This window comes from Brienomyrus brachyistius, chromosome 12 (assembly GCF_023856365.1).
Source record: "Brienomyrus brachyistius isolate T26 chromosome 12, BBRACH_0.4, whole genome shotgun sequence".
In the NCBI taxonomy this organism is placed as follows: domain Eukaryota; kingdom Metazoa; phylum Chordata; class Actinopteri; order Osteoglossiformes; family Mormyridae; genus Brienomyrus; species Brienomyrus brachyistius.
In genome coordinates this window covers 12,895,457-12,913,362 of record NC_064544.1, presented here as the reverse complement: position 1 = coordinate 12,913,362, position 17,906 = coordinate 12,895,457, and positions in this window count along the sequence as shown.

Here is a 17,906-nt window from a genome sequence, read left to right as displayed (position 1 = left end):
TGGATGTGTAAGGCTGATTAGTACCGGTCCTAGGGGACTAGGTGAGCGTCACTGCCAGCCCTTCCTATCCGAAGCAAAGGGAAATCGGCTGGCACATCAGTTTCACATCACATCATGTTTCCTATAGGACTGATTGGCTGATTGGCCCTGATTCTTTTCATTCTTGTCATTAGGGATGCACCAATAAAGATCAAGGTATTAGGGCCAATGCTGTGCTCATATACTCATACTCACACTTTACGAAGAAGTGATGCCACTTAATAGCAACATTACATTAAAACATTTCGTTTTTTCTGTTTTGCTGCCCAGTCGGATTTTGTCATCTAGCGAGAGATTTGCCGACCATATTGATCCAGCTATGCCATGTTGAATATTGGTCTGGTTATGTCAGATTAGGTCATTGTTAGTTTCAGTGGTATAAATGCCGCCTTAAGTACTTGTATCAGTACTCAGTATCAGCTTACTCAAATATAAGTACTCATATTCGTACTTGGTTTGAAAAAAATGGTATCAGTGCAAGCCTACTTGTCATTACAACCTTAATAGCCAAAAACTTAGAGCACCAAAACTCATTTGGTTTACTAAGGCAATTAATGTAATACTTTGGACAACAAGTCCAAGCTCCAGGAAATCAGGAGGCAGGCCTTGCTGAATAGCCGGACCCAGTAGCCTGTCAGAAACTATTAAATGGCTGTCACTACTGTCACTATTCTGATATGCATCAGCTGACTGAAAAGAGTGGCCTTGATTATTATCCATTGTCTGAGATTAATCACTGGAAGCTCAGCCTAGTTGCACTTATACCATTGTCGACTCCTCAACAACACATACGTATGCAATGTGCTATTTGCCTCCCTCATACGTCACTTTGGACAAAAGTGTCTGCCAAATACAAGTAAATGTGAATGTAAGTATTATGACAGCGGAGAATAATGCATATTAAGTGACTGGAGTCATGTGAGGTGTTGGTGGTGGGGGGAGGGGGCAAATGTTAGTGCAACAGGAAGGAGAATGTTGGGTCTGATCATTGCTCCTATTATTCAGGACCTGGGTGGGTGATTCCATTGTTCAAGCTTTGGGAAGGAGAACTGGAAGTCAAACCGAAGCTGGCGAACTAGCAAAGCTCCAGCGGGATAGTTAATGCCGCCCATGTAGACATTATGAAGTTATATCCTCCTCCTGAGATCCACAAACTCTTTTTTGCCTTCCGTAGAGGACATCTTGTTTTTGCTCACATCTCCCATACTATAACATGCTATACACTCCATTAAGTCCTGTTGTTCAATTACATCATTATCACATGTGTGGGGGTGTTTTTCTTTTTTACTGTCCCAACACTTCAGATCAAAAATTAAACAAACTTTCTTTGTTCCCTCCCCTGGATCTCAGGAGGATATGCACTGCCCTCCCACAAAGATGACTGTAGAACACGAACTTTTAAAAACCTCCCACTTCTGTGAAAGAGTCCTTATATTTACAAGACAGGGTCAGGCGTCTGGAGTCAGGAGTCTCCCCACCTCCTCCTGCCAAGTATACGGTCGAAATGGGAGTTAGACTTTGCAGCAGAGCTTTTGCATGTAGTCCTTCCTTCAGGGAGGGAGATGCTGATCACCATTCCCCTGTGTTAGTGGCGGGGAATAGACATGCATGGGGAATAGTTATAGATAATAATAGATATAACAACTGGAGCAGGAACTGGGAAAAAAAAACGCGTTTTAATTCCATATCTGCCGAACAACATGTGGGTGCAACAGGCCAGAAAATATTCCAGGTTCTTAAAAAGAACAACTCGCGATTTACAGAACTACCCAAAGACAATATTTACATCCCACAGGAGGAAACATGGTGCTTATTGCTGCCTGCCGTCCCCAAAAAATATGCGTCCAGCCTTCATTACAGTTAATGAGCTCTTTTGTCATCGCAGAATTAATTTGAGGGCACAGCATACCTACTTCGATAACACCATCATCTTCAGGGATTTCACACATTAAGGAGGACTATTGTACAAGAGAAGGCACAGAGTGTGCGGCATTATTAACTGGTCAAACACCCATCATCATGCCCAGAATACATTACTTGTAACCAAGATGGCCAGCAGTTGAAATCCCAGGAAGCCTTCTGCTGGGTTATTAAAAATAACATTGTAAGCATTGTAAGTGACTCTAGTCTTCTTAATTATTATTATTTTTCTTTTTACATAACATCCTGGGGGCCTGTATCACGAAGTGGGATTTCTTGCTTAGCTGGATAACTTGTCAGATTTAAGGTAACCCAGTATAAATGCACTCTATCTTTATTCACTTAAATTTAGCCCAGACTACCTTAAATCCGAAACATTATCTGGCTGAGCAAAAAAAAAAAAAAAAAATCTTTATTTGTGATACCAGGCCTCTTGGACTGGAATAAATTCCTTGCAGAAGTATTGATGCTGGCAGCTAGATTCTGGTTGGAAGGATGAAAACTTGCTAGCAGAATTAACAGCCACTCATCTTCAAAAAATGACAAAAGAAACTGGTCAATCGATGAAAGTTAAAGGCCACTTTCAGTTTAATAAGAAAACCAATATAATTCTGATAAATGCATGGCGATAATTCTGATAAATGCTTCACATTCAGGGCTCAGTCAACATCACTGAAGAGGCGAGAGAAAAAAATCTCTTTTTAAAGGAGCCCATGGTGAACAAAGGATAACTTCATTTCTGATCATGGATTCCTCATCATCATACCAGTACAAGCACACGCAGCTGTTTATATGACATTAATGCAATAAAAGCATTTCTAATCTAGATTAAAGCTATTTATAAAGGAAAGAAAAGACATAAATTAAATCAATGGCTGTTCAGACCCAACAATAACTGAAAATCAGCTATGAATATTCATGAAGGCTATAAATGGTTTTACTTAGCACCTCACAAAATTAGAAGTTGTAGCAGAACGCGAATAAATCTTCCATTTAGAGTGTCAGCCTGATACCATAAAGAATCGAATTTGTCATGAAAACAAGCATTTGGCACAGATGTTAGGAGCACGATGCAAATAAAGCAGAACTGGTTCCAGCAGTTTAAATGCATTTTTTTCCCCTAGAATTATGTGATTGGAATTGTCAAGAAATTCTCGGGGATCAAAGCAGTTCATCTAATCTAATTTAAGAACATATTGAACAAGAGAGAACATTATGTAAGTATGTAACCAAGCATTGATCATTTTTTTACTGATCACACAAGCATCTGGAACAAATTTGCATGTATTGCGTTAGAGGAACACAATGGGTGACTACCTGCCCTGTGGACAGTGTACACATCCCTTTTCCCACAACTAAATGCGATAGAGGAAGCCAGCCAGGTTGAGAGTCGGAGCCCAGTGCAAACCGAACAGACGGCACGTCTAGCTGAAAATCGTGGGCTGGTTTTCAAGTTGGTTAATTGTGCTACACATGCAGCATATTGCTTCTGTAACCCTGACCAGCTGCATTTTAAGCCTGCCAGGGTCTAAGAAATGTGGCGGACGTATTCTACGAGCATAGCAGCCTAAAAAATACACCTGATCCGCAAGCAATGTGTGGCTGCGTTCATACTGACAGGAAGGTGCCCCGGAGAAGCTCCAGGAATAATCCGGAGAACATGTTTTAATCTAAAAACCCGGTGACTTTATTCCAAAACTGCCGTAAAGGCCATCACACTGAGAAGCAATCAAATGTGAGGTTCTCCTCCGCGTGTCACACACCTGAGTCTATGCAGAAAGGTCACTTTATCAACTGAAGGTGCCACCAAATCTCTGACACCCACGCAAGTCAAACTAATAACGAAGCACCGAAGTCAGTGTAGCTGATGACAGTATTGCCAATGGAAAGTACGACACCGGTCCAGAATAGAATTAGTGCTCTTATAAACGTTATTTATTCCCTGGATTCAGTAATACAGTCATATATTTTGAAAACAAAATGAAAAGAGTGGCACAAATATTAATTTTCACAAAGTCTGCTACCTCAGGTTTTATGATGGCAGTTGGCATAAACTCCAGGATGCCGTTAAGAGTGATTAATCGCAAAGTCAATCTTTGCCGTGAAAATGAACTTAATCCCAAAAAACCCATTTCCACTGCATTTCAGCCCTGCCACAAAAGGACCTGCTGACATCATTTCAGTGATTCTCTCGTTAACACAGGTGTTGACGAGGACAAGGCTGGAGATCAGTGTCATGCTGACTGAGTTAGAATAGCAGACTGGATCTTTTAAAAGGAGGGTGGTGCTTGAAATCATTGTTCTTCCTCTGTTAACCATGGTTACCTGCATGGAAACACATTCAGTCATCATTGCTTTGCACAAAAAGGTCTTCACTGGCAAGGATATTGCTGCTAGTTAGATTGCACCTAAATCAACCATTTATTGGATCATCAAGAACTTCAAGGAGAGAGGTTCGATTGTTGTGAAGAAGGCTTCAGGGTGCCCAAGGAAGTACAGCAAGTGCCAGGACCGTCTCCTAAATTTGATTCAGCTGCAGAATTAAGGCACAACCAGTGCAGAGCTTGCATAGGAATGGCAGCAGGCAGGTGGGAGTGCATCTACACGCACAGTGAGGCGAAGACTTACGGAGGATTGCCTGGTGTCAAGAAGAGCAGCAAAGAAGCTACTTCTCTCCAAGAAAACATCAGGGACAGACTGATAAAAGGTACAGGGATTGGACTGCTGAGGACTGGGGTAAAGTCATTTTCTCTGATGAACCCCCTTTCCGATTCTTAGGGGCATCAGGAAAAAAGAAGAGCTGAGAACTACCATCAGTCCTGTGTCATGCCAACAGTAAAGCATCCTGAGACCATTCATGTGTGGGGCTGCTTCTCAGGCGAAATTTCGAGTGAGTCTCGAGTGAGTGAGGCTAAGAACACGGCCATGAATTAAGAATGTTACCAAAACATCTTCCGATAGCAACTTCTCCCAAGCGTCCAAGAACTAGATGGTAACTCTAAATAACCTGAACTGTGAGGGGGAAACCAGACTAGCCAAACACAGGGAGAACATGCAAGCTGCACACACAAGGAGCCATGACAGAGATTCGCACACAGGCTCCAGAGGTGTGAGGCAACAATGCTAACCCTGCACCACCATGCAGCTATATATTAGATATTAAATTGCATTTGTTTACTAACCAAAAGACATCCATGAATGGAACGGGGGGGGGGGGGGGGGGGGCTACATGCAGAAATGCCCATATGCATAGTATGGGTCAATTAGTATGTCAAAAAGCCTGTATTACATTTGCTTATTTAGCAGATGCTTTTATTCAAAGTGACACACAATTGAAAATGCAGGTTCAGACGGTCCCAGAGGCATCTGGGTTTAAGGGTCTTTCCTCAGGGCTCCAATGGTGACATCACTCTGCTGGCATCGAGATATGAATCGGTGACCTTCTGGTGCCTGCGGTGGCACACGCCGCACCCGTCCCTATACCCTTGCGTACGGACAGAACCTCACATCGCTGGGCATCTGCATACTGTAAACATGCCGGAGACCCAGCAAGGAGAGACCGGGAACCACGTCTCACGTTGGAGACCCCTGATATCCTGCGATCGCATGCACCACCCTAGCACCAAAGGAGAAGGCTTCCACATAAACACTCAGCCTGCATTATTGCTTTGTTTTCTCAAAGGTGTGTGGTGAGGTGTCTCAGGGGAGCAGGGGAGGGAGGGAGATGGATATTGCTGCTGTATCCCACAAATCCTTTTCAAAACACATTTAGTTCCTCGAAATCAAATCATGGGTTCTTTAAAAGAGCAATGAGTTATTTGTCGGGACAGAGTTGTCGAACGATTTTGGAACCCTGGGGGGGAACCTTACAGATGATTACATTAATCGTCCTTAATTTGAGAAGTGCAGAAAGGTAACACTTTGCAAATATGGTAAATATTGATTTAATGTGGCAGGTGGTAAATAGAGAGGGGAATGTGTTTATATACGGTTTCAATGAGAAGCGGATGCAGGGCAGGGCTGGACAGAGGACCACAGACATTGACTTGTGGTTAGCTTACCAGCTTACCTCTGATGCTTCCTAAAAGGTGATCCGGTCGATGGATTTAATACCATCTCTGGAAGGAGAAGCACGACCTTCCCCTGACATCCGAAATAAGCTTTATATAAAAGTAGATTACTGTTGTTATCCCGCTGCGTTATTGCATTTGCTTCAGTTTCAGGATTCAAATGATTTTTAAAATAATTTAAGTAAATGTAAACAAGTGTTTTTCCACTGACATCTTTCATGTTTCATCATGAGATGAAATAAAAATGAGAGAATAGTGGAGAGAAAGAGAATGATTTTTGCAGAGTCCGAGTCACACCTATGGTGTAAACCAGGTCTATGCAAATCACGGTCCTCAAGGGCTGAGCCCTGCTGATTTTCCATCCTTCCTGTACTGTGAACCAGGTGTGAAACCTCTGGCCAATCAGAATCAGTAATTATTCAACTAATTGCCTAGGAGAACTGAAAACAAACCGTGGGTTTTGAATCAAGGGCCAGATATGAATAGTGGGGGTGTACCGCTTTCCATTTTATACATCATATAATTCAGTGTTTCTAAACCAGCCCTCTAGGACCCCCAAGGACCGTCATGTTTTTGCTCCCTCCCATTTCCCTGGCAGTTGAGAGGGAGCAAAAACATGGACGGACTGGGGCTCCCCGAGGACTAGTTTGAGAAACACTGACATAATTAAAAAATCAACCCCTAAAATTAACTATGTAAATTTTTATAAACTGTGTTCCTTGATTAAGTGTTCTCACAATTGTACAGAATGGCATTTATCAGGTGATTCTTTTAAAGCAAAAATGAATTCTGTACTGCGGTACAGGACCAATTAAAACTCTGGCAACTGTTTTGGAAAGGAAATGCTTTGGTTTAGTATGAGTGTGGCGATTTCATGCTGGACTAGTTCTGCTGATACAGCAGGTGAATTAACTTCCACAGTATCCAGCAGAAAGAGCAGCTGCAGAAGCTTCGATGTTCAGACTGAACGTTACTTTCAGAGAACGAGACCGCAGAATGTGGGGCACACGTTTAGTGATAGGGCAGAACTTTCCACGTCGTTCTCAATATTACTAACAGTCATAGCAAATGAAAAGTGGTGCCTTAAGGTAACATGTAACAGACTGCAGGGTGAGGGGATAGATGTCCAGGAATGGAGCCAAAGGCAGGTGACCAGCACATTCATTCAGGCCACCAGTTTTTTATTCCTAATGGTTACCTAAGATTGAGTTTTGCTTTCTCTCACTCCTGGCAAGCACACCTACCTGTATGCCCCCATCACTGCACTCTTCTTGTTTTGTTTTGTATTATTTTGTTTTGTAGCCATGTTCAAGATTAGGAGTCAATGTTCTTCAAGCTACAGAACAGCTGCACTCTTCTTCTTTTGTTTTGTATTATTTTGTTTTGTAGCCATGTTCAAGATTAGGAGTCAATGTTCTTCAAGCTACAGAATAGCTGCACTCTTTTTATCTTGTTTTGTTTTGTAGCCACGTTCATGATTAGGAGCCAACGTTTTTCAAGCTACAGTAGAGATACTGCATTGCTTGTTTTCTGCCTTTTACTGCTGCAAACCACTACTGGCCGATCAAGGGCATAAAAAGCCGAATGAATTAAATCACAGGACATGGATGAGAAATAAAGTCACACACCGACTTTGAACTGTGACTGCTAATTCAGTCTCAGTCCAGACCCCTCACAAAAATCCTGTTTAATCTTGGCACTGGTTCTGTTTCTGTCATTTGATAAAACGTTGACAAAAAGAAGAGCAATTTGAATTCTAAACATCCTTAATGACCTGTGCTGGATATGAAGGTTTGCGTCCCTACGCTTACAGTGCCTGTGAACCCCTCAGGTGACATCAGCTGCCCACTGTAGCGCCATCTTCGGAGGGGATGCTGACTTTGCAACCCCTTAGCCACTCCACCCGCTGAGCCAAAGTGAAATTGGCTGGTAATGATTACTTGGCGAGGGGGGTGGGGGGGTGGCATACCTTGCCTAGGGCTCCAGGTGGGCTTCGATCAGCACGACTACTTTTGCTGCTTTACAAAGCATATTCTTTTTTATATGCTGCGTCGCAATCAATATCTCACTCTCTAAATTTTAAATTCAGGTCATTCAAGTATTCATGATCCAGTTTTATATCACACATCTACTGCAAATTATTAAGGCAAGCGATTCTGTGCACTGTGGGTTTCATTTTGCTTCGCTGAAAAATTATTTTTAAATATTAACACAAAACTTATGAAAAGCTGGAGACTGAATAAATGAGGTCTTTTGAGAGACCCATTATTTTAGCTAAACTCAGCACAAAAACAATGATATAAACATAAAGACCGATTACATCTTTCTCACTTGGAGAAAAAATGCTTCCGGCTTTAGAATCTCAGATGCGCTTTCTAAACATTGAGTTTTATTGCCATCTGCAGAATAATGGATGTTGCAATGAAGACTTTGCAGCTACAAACGCTGTTTATTGTAAACTCAGCGGCCAGTTGTGTAAACAGCTGGACGATGTTGTTCTGGGAGCCCAATTGGCCTTGTCGTTTTTATGCTAATTTAAATCCCCCTGGAGAGTTTCATCACCACTTTCCCTGCACTGTCATGGTTTGTATGCGGGTCGGGACTCTGCCTGAGCCAATGAAACATATTTTCACAAATTTTTTCTCAAGACTCAACATGTGCTCAGGGACAAGTTGTAAGATGTAATAAGAATTATTGAGTAGAAATAAAATATAAATCAGGTTATTTAATTTTAAGAACAACCTGGAAATGATACGACCTAAACCGATCATGTGACATGTTCCATGTGATCTCAGTTGTAGCCTAATGGATTGGAGGTGAGGGCCATGTTTGGTCATGGATGTGAGGTTCTCCTCACGCTCCACAGGCGGAGGAGTCGGAAAGGACATAAATCCAGCAGGAAGCAACTGACTCAGATGAGTGTCCCCTTACTGATGTTTCATCTCTTTATCGATACTCTGTCAATCATAGTTTTATAGACTTATATATTTGTATAGTAGAGTTCATGGACATCGATTATCAATTCCAGGGGAGGGTTTGTAACCCCCCCCCCCCCAGTAATCAGAATTGGCTAGTACAACCCCCCCCCCCCCACCAACACCAAAAAAATCATTATCATGATGAATGGGAGGGGCGGCATGGTGGTGTAGTGGTTAGCACTGTACACGCCTCACACCTCTGGGACCCGGGTTCGAGTCTCCGCCTGGGTCACATGTGTGTGGAGTTTGCATGTTCTCCCCATGTCGTCGTGGGGTTTTCTCCGGGTACTCCGGTTTTCCCCCACAGTCCAAAAACATGCTGAGGCTAATTGGAGTTACTAAATTGCCCATAGGTGTGCATGTGTGAGTGAATGGTGTGTGAGTGTGCTCAGCGATGGGCTGGCCCCCCATCCTGGGTTGTTCCCTGCCTCATGCCCATTGCTTCCAGGATAGGCTCCGGACCCCCCGCGACCCAGTAGGATAAGCGGTTTGGAAAATGGATGGATGGATGATGAATGGGTGGGGACCTCAATAGGTGGGGGAACATCCCCAATGTTCAATCCAAAGTTATGCCCTTGGTAGCGTTTTACACAACCAAACTAGCCAATTGAAATAATTGGGGAAAGATGTTGGTTGATTGGCTGAACACTTTTAGGAGGCACACAAACCATCCCCCCGCACCTCCACTCTTTAGACTCAGCCATGCATCCATCTGCAATGACATGAGAACTGCAGAGATGTCAAAAGGATCTCACCACCGAGCCACCCCAAGGCCCAGCCCTAGTACCGATTCTGGGCTCATGCAGGCTTCGGTCCCTACATGAGAAAACAACAAATGCAAAGACACAAACGCTGAGTGAAGAGCATGGTGCTTTCTGTGCGGATATTAAAAGTTTCGTACTGCCGTTATATCAGTTTTCAATTGTTTTGAAAGTCACACAACAAAATAAAATCTCCCAGGATAACATTTCCTATACGAAATTAACGGTGACACAATGTCATCGTTTACCGTTTAAGGGCAGGCTATTGCGGAGCTGCTTTGTGCCGTGAGACACACATTTTGCTTGAAATGCTTCAGCAATTACCCTTCTATGTGACTGGGAGGAGAATAATGTGAATGCTGGCAAGATTAAAGTAACCTATATAAAAAAAAACAGCTGTTGAATACATGAGGAATGGCGTTAAAATATTTCTGGGCCATAACGTTATCATGCATTTGGACCAGTACATATTTACATGGGATGTAAATGTTAACCTTATTGGTTAGGCAAACATAAACACACTCAAGGGCATGATGTCTCTGGGAGTCCCGGCACATCACATCACACGGCTTCAGTATCCCATGACACGAAAGGCCGTACGCCGAACGTCCAGGTCTCGGCTTATTACTGTTATTAACCCCGAATCCAGGGAGCAGCAGATCTGCAGCCTGAAGTTCTGCACATGGGATGTAAATAACCCCACTTCGCCTGGGGTCCTTTTCTCAGGGTCCCAAACCAAAACATCATTTGTCTGGGAGCCATTAGCCTCTCCTCATGTCTGTCCCCTCGCAGGGCCAGTCGGCTGCATTACCACGTTCCCACAGACTTGGAACACAAGGCTCAAATTGGCCATTCCAACCTCGTGGACCATAATGAACACAGGTTCCCTCTACTAGCCATAACCATCCAGAGTGAAACCCTTTCAGCTCATAATGGGATGGGTTATTTCTTTTGTCTAAATCTAGTACCATGAAATTTTATATGTATAAAGGCTGTTTCATATAGGAAAACCAAGGCATCCTGGTGTCTTATTTTAATGCCAAAACCCACCCTGGAAAAGCAGTTTGTACTGGCTAAAAGGTTCTCGACTTTTTGTTACCTTAGCAACTAGTCAAGGTAATAAATTTGATGGATGATAAAACCGAATAACTTATAACAAAAATTTGCCATATCCTATAAAACATATCTAATTTAAAATTAGTCCCTTTTCAATCTCCATGGAAAAAAAGTATGTACGGCACTGACAGAAACTCCAGAGAATCTCTTTTTGTCACAATGCATGACTCATTTTTATGATAAATTCTTGCCTACTTATATTGTTGCATTCAATGAGTGGATTTTGGGGCATTGTTTGAACCTGTTATCCATGGCAACATTCAAAGTGGCCAGCATTCAAATGTAAAGCAGACATTAGCTGTAATTTCAAAAATCTGGTTTTATAACAAGGACACCGAGTATATGAGCTTTATTACAGAATCCGGTTCACGTGTTACCTTGGTCATATGCATGTCCCAGCATTGTGGGATTGCCAAAGCCAAAAGGACCGAGGCAAACTCACCCAAGCAAAATAATCTGTTGTTTCTCTTCTGCAGGTACGTCTCAGCTACGATAAGTGTCTGAAAACAAGTATTTTTACACTGTGTGAGTCAAACATGGCCCCCGATGAGCCTTAAAGAAGAGCAAACATTTCATGCTCAGTGAGCTGAACCAGGCAGAGGTATCAGGGCCCCAAACACCGTGCTGTCACACGCTGTTATTATCCCTGGAAAATGATAGAGGCTGTAGCATCTTAATTGTGTCGTTCAAACACAATCATCAGAATGCAAAGATAATCTTGCAGATGGACTCGAATGGACTAAACGATACACAAATCCACATTTGTAAAAGTCATACGGAGTGACGATGGCAGAGTAGTATTACTTGAAACACAATTCTGTGAGGTTGTCTCTACTCCCTGCAGTTAAAAGAAAAAAAAAACTGTTAAAAAGAAGCTTAGAAATCCAAAGCAGGTGGGATTACCAGATATTCTCACTATATCACTGTTAGGTAACACTAACAAAAATCCCATCACTCCAAACAATGAAAGTGCATCCCCCCTCCCCCAAGGTTCCTCTGAACAAAGCGCTGAGCAGATGGATCTGACGGCGTTTCATTTACTCGAGCAGGTGCATATCCAATGCAAGCATAACAAAACTGATCATGTGACCTGATCATGTGACCAGGTGTGGCTGGGTGTTTCTCCTGATGGCAAAGAATGAGCTCGGCTTGTGTGAATCCAGGGGCAAACTGGCAACAAAGAACAGGCCAGACGTTTGCCACTGACCAGGGGGGCTGGGGGGGACAATAGGTAAGGTTCCACTGGGTACATTTTACCAATCGCAATAGATCAGATCTAAGCTGATAAAGCACAATCCATTAATCATCTCCTGCGATCAGCTTGGAGAGATTGACCAATGGGTTGGGCACCCCATGTATATTGGCCCTGGGAAAATTCCGAAATTTCCTGATGGCCAGTCCATACCTGTGTGCATCTCCATCAACATCCACATGGTCTTGTGTACACAGTACAGTAGCGACCACGTGGGACCTCCCAGCATAGCACTTGCAGCATGATGAAAACCAAGAATTTTATATTATAATATTTGTATCATGCCACCTTCTACCACTAACAATATACAGGGTGAGACAAAAGTGGGTGAACAGTTTTTATTTTACAGCACTTATTGGGTCATGTTTCGTCTCTTTAGGTGTTTGAAATGTCCTCCGCCAACGTTCATACATTCCTAGACCTTGTCCCTGACACTGTGACACACTGAAACTGAAACTGTACTTTGTATGATAAAAAATTATACATGTACTTTCGGCCTAGTGGTGGAACAACTATACACTGGACCCTGGGGCAAAAATGGACCACGCCCCCCCTCCCCCCTCCAAATTCACACCTAGGGGCTGGACATGCCAGTTGTAGCAGCTGCAAATGATGAAACGTAAGTAGCCACCAAATTTCATACCCATCATGCACTGCAGGAGTTAGCAAATTCCACAAACATGCTTTTCTCATTAAATACATGCCTCGACAACATAGTTTGACTACAAAACATTACAAACTTTTACATTTCAAAATTGTTTTAAGTATGTGCATGCCACATTCTTTCACTTATTGTACATGATGTGAGTATCTTAATTCAAATGGTTATATTAGCAGGTATGTGACATTTTGTTAATTGGAGGGGGGCCTCGATGTCACTGGGGCAGCTGCCCACGCTGCCCCGCCTACCAGTCCACCCCTGTTTTGCCCCCCCCCCCCTCCCGTACTTTTTTCCTGTAAGTTTTTCTTAATTGCCTAAGCACAGTGGTCAAGACAATAGCTACAGTCTCAACACAGCCTGTAAAACGCTTACATAATTTGCAAAACTCTGCATTATAGCAACAACAACCTCCCTGCCAATCAAAACAATAAATACATGCTGGAAAACTGCATAAGTCATTCAACAAGGAGCACACAGCATTACAACAGTGACATAAGCAGCCTGCGGATAATCACTGACAAAACGTTCAGCATACGTCTCAGTGAATTGCAGTGCAACTGTTGTTTGTTACCTATGGTACTAACCGTAATCCGTCATACATGCATATATAGATGGATCAACTAAATGAAATACAAAGATCTGAATGCACATTTTTAGCGTAATATGAGCAATTTTACAGATTTTTCTTCTGAAGGCTTGAACCACTATCTCTGAAACCATAAACACATGTAGCAAATCCATTTACAAATTCAATGTATGTTCTCTGCTTCACACTCAATTTGAAATTTTTATAACAGACTTGTCGCAAAGCTGTAAACAGAATTCACTGCTTTCCACTCAGTTTTGCAATTTAATAACACACATCTAGCAAAACTGTAAAAACTGGTCTCCGCATTCCTACACTATTTGCCCAATGCCATTCCGCAGTGACGCGTGTGAAAACGCCTTCACTTACAAATCACTTACGAATCAGAGCTTAAGCAGCACAAATGAGCCGCAGGTAAATGTTTGGCTTGGAGATCAGCGGATGTCAACACTGCAAAGAGAATAAGATGGGTGAGAACGAGAGGGTAATGTTTTTCTGGTTTGATGTAAGGTTTGTACTTAGTGATTTTTGTAGAAATACCATATAGCTTCAAAGATAGTGTCTCGGCAATCAGAAAAAAACTGTAATAGATGCAGTGCAGTACAGCTCAACTACAGTAAACCAAAGTCACTCATGTCAGGACACTGAGAAATAACCTGTAATAACCTTAATACGAAGACTGTTGTGCTTTTATCCTTCATTCTATTTGATCAAGCATCTCCTCGTCGGGCTACACATTCTCATCAACACCACGTGCAATGCTGCTTATAGCAATGCAGTGGGTCATGCTTGATCCAGCCCTGACCCCCTGGTGCTGTAATTGCCTTACATGCCTCAGTCATAGAATAGAACAATAGCAATTGTTCGTAAGGACGGTGGCAGAGAAAACCCAATAGGATTGAGGACCAGAAAATATGGGGGAAGGAATTCCATGGACGTATGGACGAACGCTAAACCAATACTTCACTGCATATGAGTTATGGAAAGGAATGTTGCACCATTTCACCACATATATGCAACACTGGCTACTGACCTCTGAATCTTCTGTCCTGTTCGAACCTCAGAAGTTGTCTGTAGGGCTCATCAAGGAACGAACAAATTTTGTCACTAACGTCTGATTTTCAGATGACTGCCGTGTTTGTTTTACAAAAATCTCCACAGCATCGGAGACTGAAGCACAATGATAATGATGTCGACTGTTGTGCAAAAATATTTCTGGTTTGGCTTATATGGTGTTTACAACGGACTACATGCTCTGCTAGCTTGATCAGCCCGTCGAAGCATCTGAGAAAAATTGTAATAAAATGTACTTGCAGACTTCGGTCCTCTGCTGCAAGCCAAACATGCTTGTGAAAATGACTCAGTGTTCAGATTAAGAGGGGGCGGGCTCCAGGCCAGCATCTCGCAGAAGTCAATGGAGGTCTGGTTCAAGGAAGTTCTGGTTGTTTGCTCAGAAGTGTTTAGCTTCCATCCCAAATTTCTCAACATGAGTTCCAAATGCCTTGCTAAAAGTATATCTTACTGTTCTCGACGGTATGATTCAGCGTCTATCAGCTTACTATTTCACAGCAGCTTACTAAAGTATAAAACAACCCTGAAGAAACCCAAGATATCTCATGCACTTTTCAAGGCTTTACATCGCTGCCATCTACTGACGAAAGATTGAAAGGAGAGAAGAAATATGAGAGGCGAGAGGCGGAGAATCCTGCTTCTGGATTCCGATTATAAAATCACATTTAGCGACATTGGGGCATTTGATCAGACCAATCCTTTGAAATGTTAGTCCTTCCAAATCATATATGACGGTGGCGTGAAAGCAAATACAAAAGAAATTGCGTTTTGTGCTGATTAATAGTGTAGTTCAGAAAATAAATTATAAACAATGCACAACATTACTAACAGATTCCAATATCAAACGAAAAGCCTTTTTAGGATTTCTATGCCACTGCAATGCCCGATGCGTAAGATCGTTTCTCCGTAAGGCACTAATAGAATGCAGTAATTGTAATCTGCTGCCACCTTGTGGGTGAAATATTTTACTGCGCTAAATTTGTTCCTATCAAAACAAAAATACACTCACTGAGCACCTTACTAGGAACAATATACTAATACCAGGTAGGATCTCCGTTTGCTTTCAAAACAGCCACAATTCTTTATAGCATGGATTCCACAAGATGTTGAAAATATTCCTTTGAGATTTTGGTCCATGTCGACATGGCTGCATCTGCAGATCCCCCGCTCTACCACGCCCTAACGGTGTTTCATTGGATTCAGATCCGACGATTGGTAAGGCCACTGACCTCAGAACACTGAACTTGTTGCCACGTTCATGAAACCAGTTTGAGACGACTTCTGCTTTGTGACAAGACAACTCGTCCTGCTGGAAGTAGCCATGAGAAAAAGAGGTGAATCGTGGCCATCCAGGGATACGCATGGTCAGCAACAGTACTCAGTAGTACTCGGTAGAATAGTAGTACTCAGTAGTATAGACTGTGGCATTCAAGCGAAGATTGATTGGTATTAATAAGCCCAGAGTGTGCCAAGCAAACATTCTCCCACACCACTACACCAACAGCAGCCTGGAACGTTGACACAACGCAAGGTGGGTCTTTGAATTCTGACCCTACAATCTGTGTCCCTCAGGAGAAATCAAGATTAATAAAAATGGGCTATATTTTTCCAGTTCGCAGCTGTTCAGTTTTGGTGAGCCTGCGTCCACTGCAATCTCAGCTTTCTGTTTTAAAGTGGAATCTATCATGGTCTTCTGCTGTTGTAGCCCATCTGCCTTAAGGTTTGATGTCTCGTACCTTCTGAGATACTTCCCTCTTCATCATCCTTTCGGTCAGCTTGAATCAGCCTGGCCTTTCTTTTCTGACCTCTCTTGTCGCCAGGGCATTTACGTCAGCAAAATTGCCACCTGCTGCATGTTTCTCCTTCCACAACTTTCTGAGTAAACTCTAGAGAATGTTGTGCGCGAAAATCCCAACAGTCACAGAAAATCCGTCCTGGGATCGACAATCATGCCACAGTCCCAGCCAATGACATCAGTTTTCCCCATTCCGATGTTTGATGTAACATTACCTGAAGCTCCTGATTAGTATATGCATGATTTCCTGCATTGTGTCGCTGCAACATAATTGCCTGATAAAATAATTGCATGAATAAGCAAGTGTACAGTTCCAAATAAAGTTCTCAAGGAGCATATTAAAGGATGTGCCTGAATACACAGCAAGTTTGACTGCTTAGCCCATTATGTGGGTCATAGAAAACTGAGAATTTTCCAGTTATGAATTGGAATTTGAAGACCACAACAGTTGTTGAATTTGAATTTAAATTAAAATGACAGGAATAAGAATTTACTTTGTATCAATTCAAAGAAATCCAATGCAATCAAACAACACAGGAATGTCATTTAATCTAGCAAAAGCATAAATAATGATGTAATAGGTTTATTTTCTACATGATAGATATACATATAATGATCTTGTATGTGTACATATGGGTGAAGTGTACTTTATATGATGGCCGTAAGAGAAAAACTGCACATAACTTTTAGCTCATTCTAAGAATATATATTTGCCTTATGTTGGACATCGAAGACATTTTCCTTTGGCACATATTTATAGTTTTTGCATATTTAACGGTTTATGTGTGTTAGCATTTTTGAACAGTCTGCAGTCACTTTTTTTAATGATTTTTTTTTTGTTTCCGTCAGATGAATTGGGCTATTTGTGTGCAGTGCTCCCCCACCATGGTACAGTTGACAGTTATTGGCAGAGAGCTGCAAGAGAGCAACACGTGGACCGTCTGCGGGCCCCTGAGGGCCAGTCTGCAAAACACTGGCTAATTCTGTAGATGAGACTTCAGGTCTTCCTCTCTTTCATTCTGAACAACATGACATTTTTATAACAGTGATTTTGTATATGCTTGTACGTTAATGTTTATGTGTGATTCATGTTGAAATGATGAGCTATATTGTTGCAGCTACACCTACACCTTGTACTGTACATGAATTTATGTGAATTCAATTCAATTTTAATTCTACTTCCTTAAATGTAAATTAGAATTTCAATTCAGCATCCCGTTACACGCACAGCCCTATTATGTACAAATATTGTATACTACATTGTCCTGCCTTGGCTTTTCAGGTAATAAGCACACCTGTATTTGAAGGGGTGTCGGAAAAAGAGGACCCCCCAAATTTTTTTAATTAATTAATTAGTTAATTAATTAATTAGTTAATTAATTAATTAATAAGAGCACGTTCCTTATCAATACTTTATGAATCCCTGCATCACTGACATCGATTCTCCAATAATATATGGCTACAAAATGTCAACATTATGGGGGTAGTGTGTGACTCAGTGGACAAAACATCTGTGTCTGTGCTCGGAAGGTTGCTGGTTCACGCCAAGCCTCGGCACACCTGCGGTTCCATGAGCACGGCCCTTAATCCCCAGCTCCCTGGATGCTGCTGTGGGTGGCTGCCCTTCACAGCCAGCTTGTTTTCACCTACAGAGAGC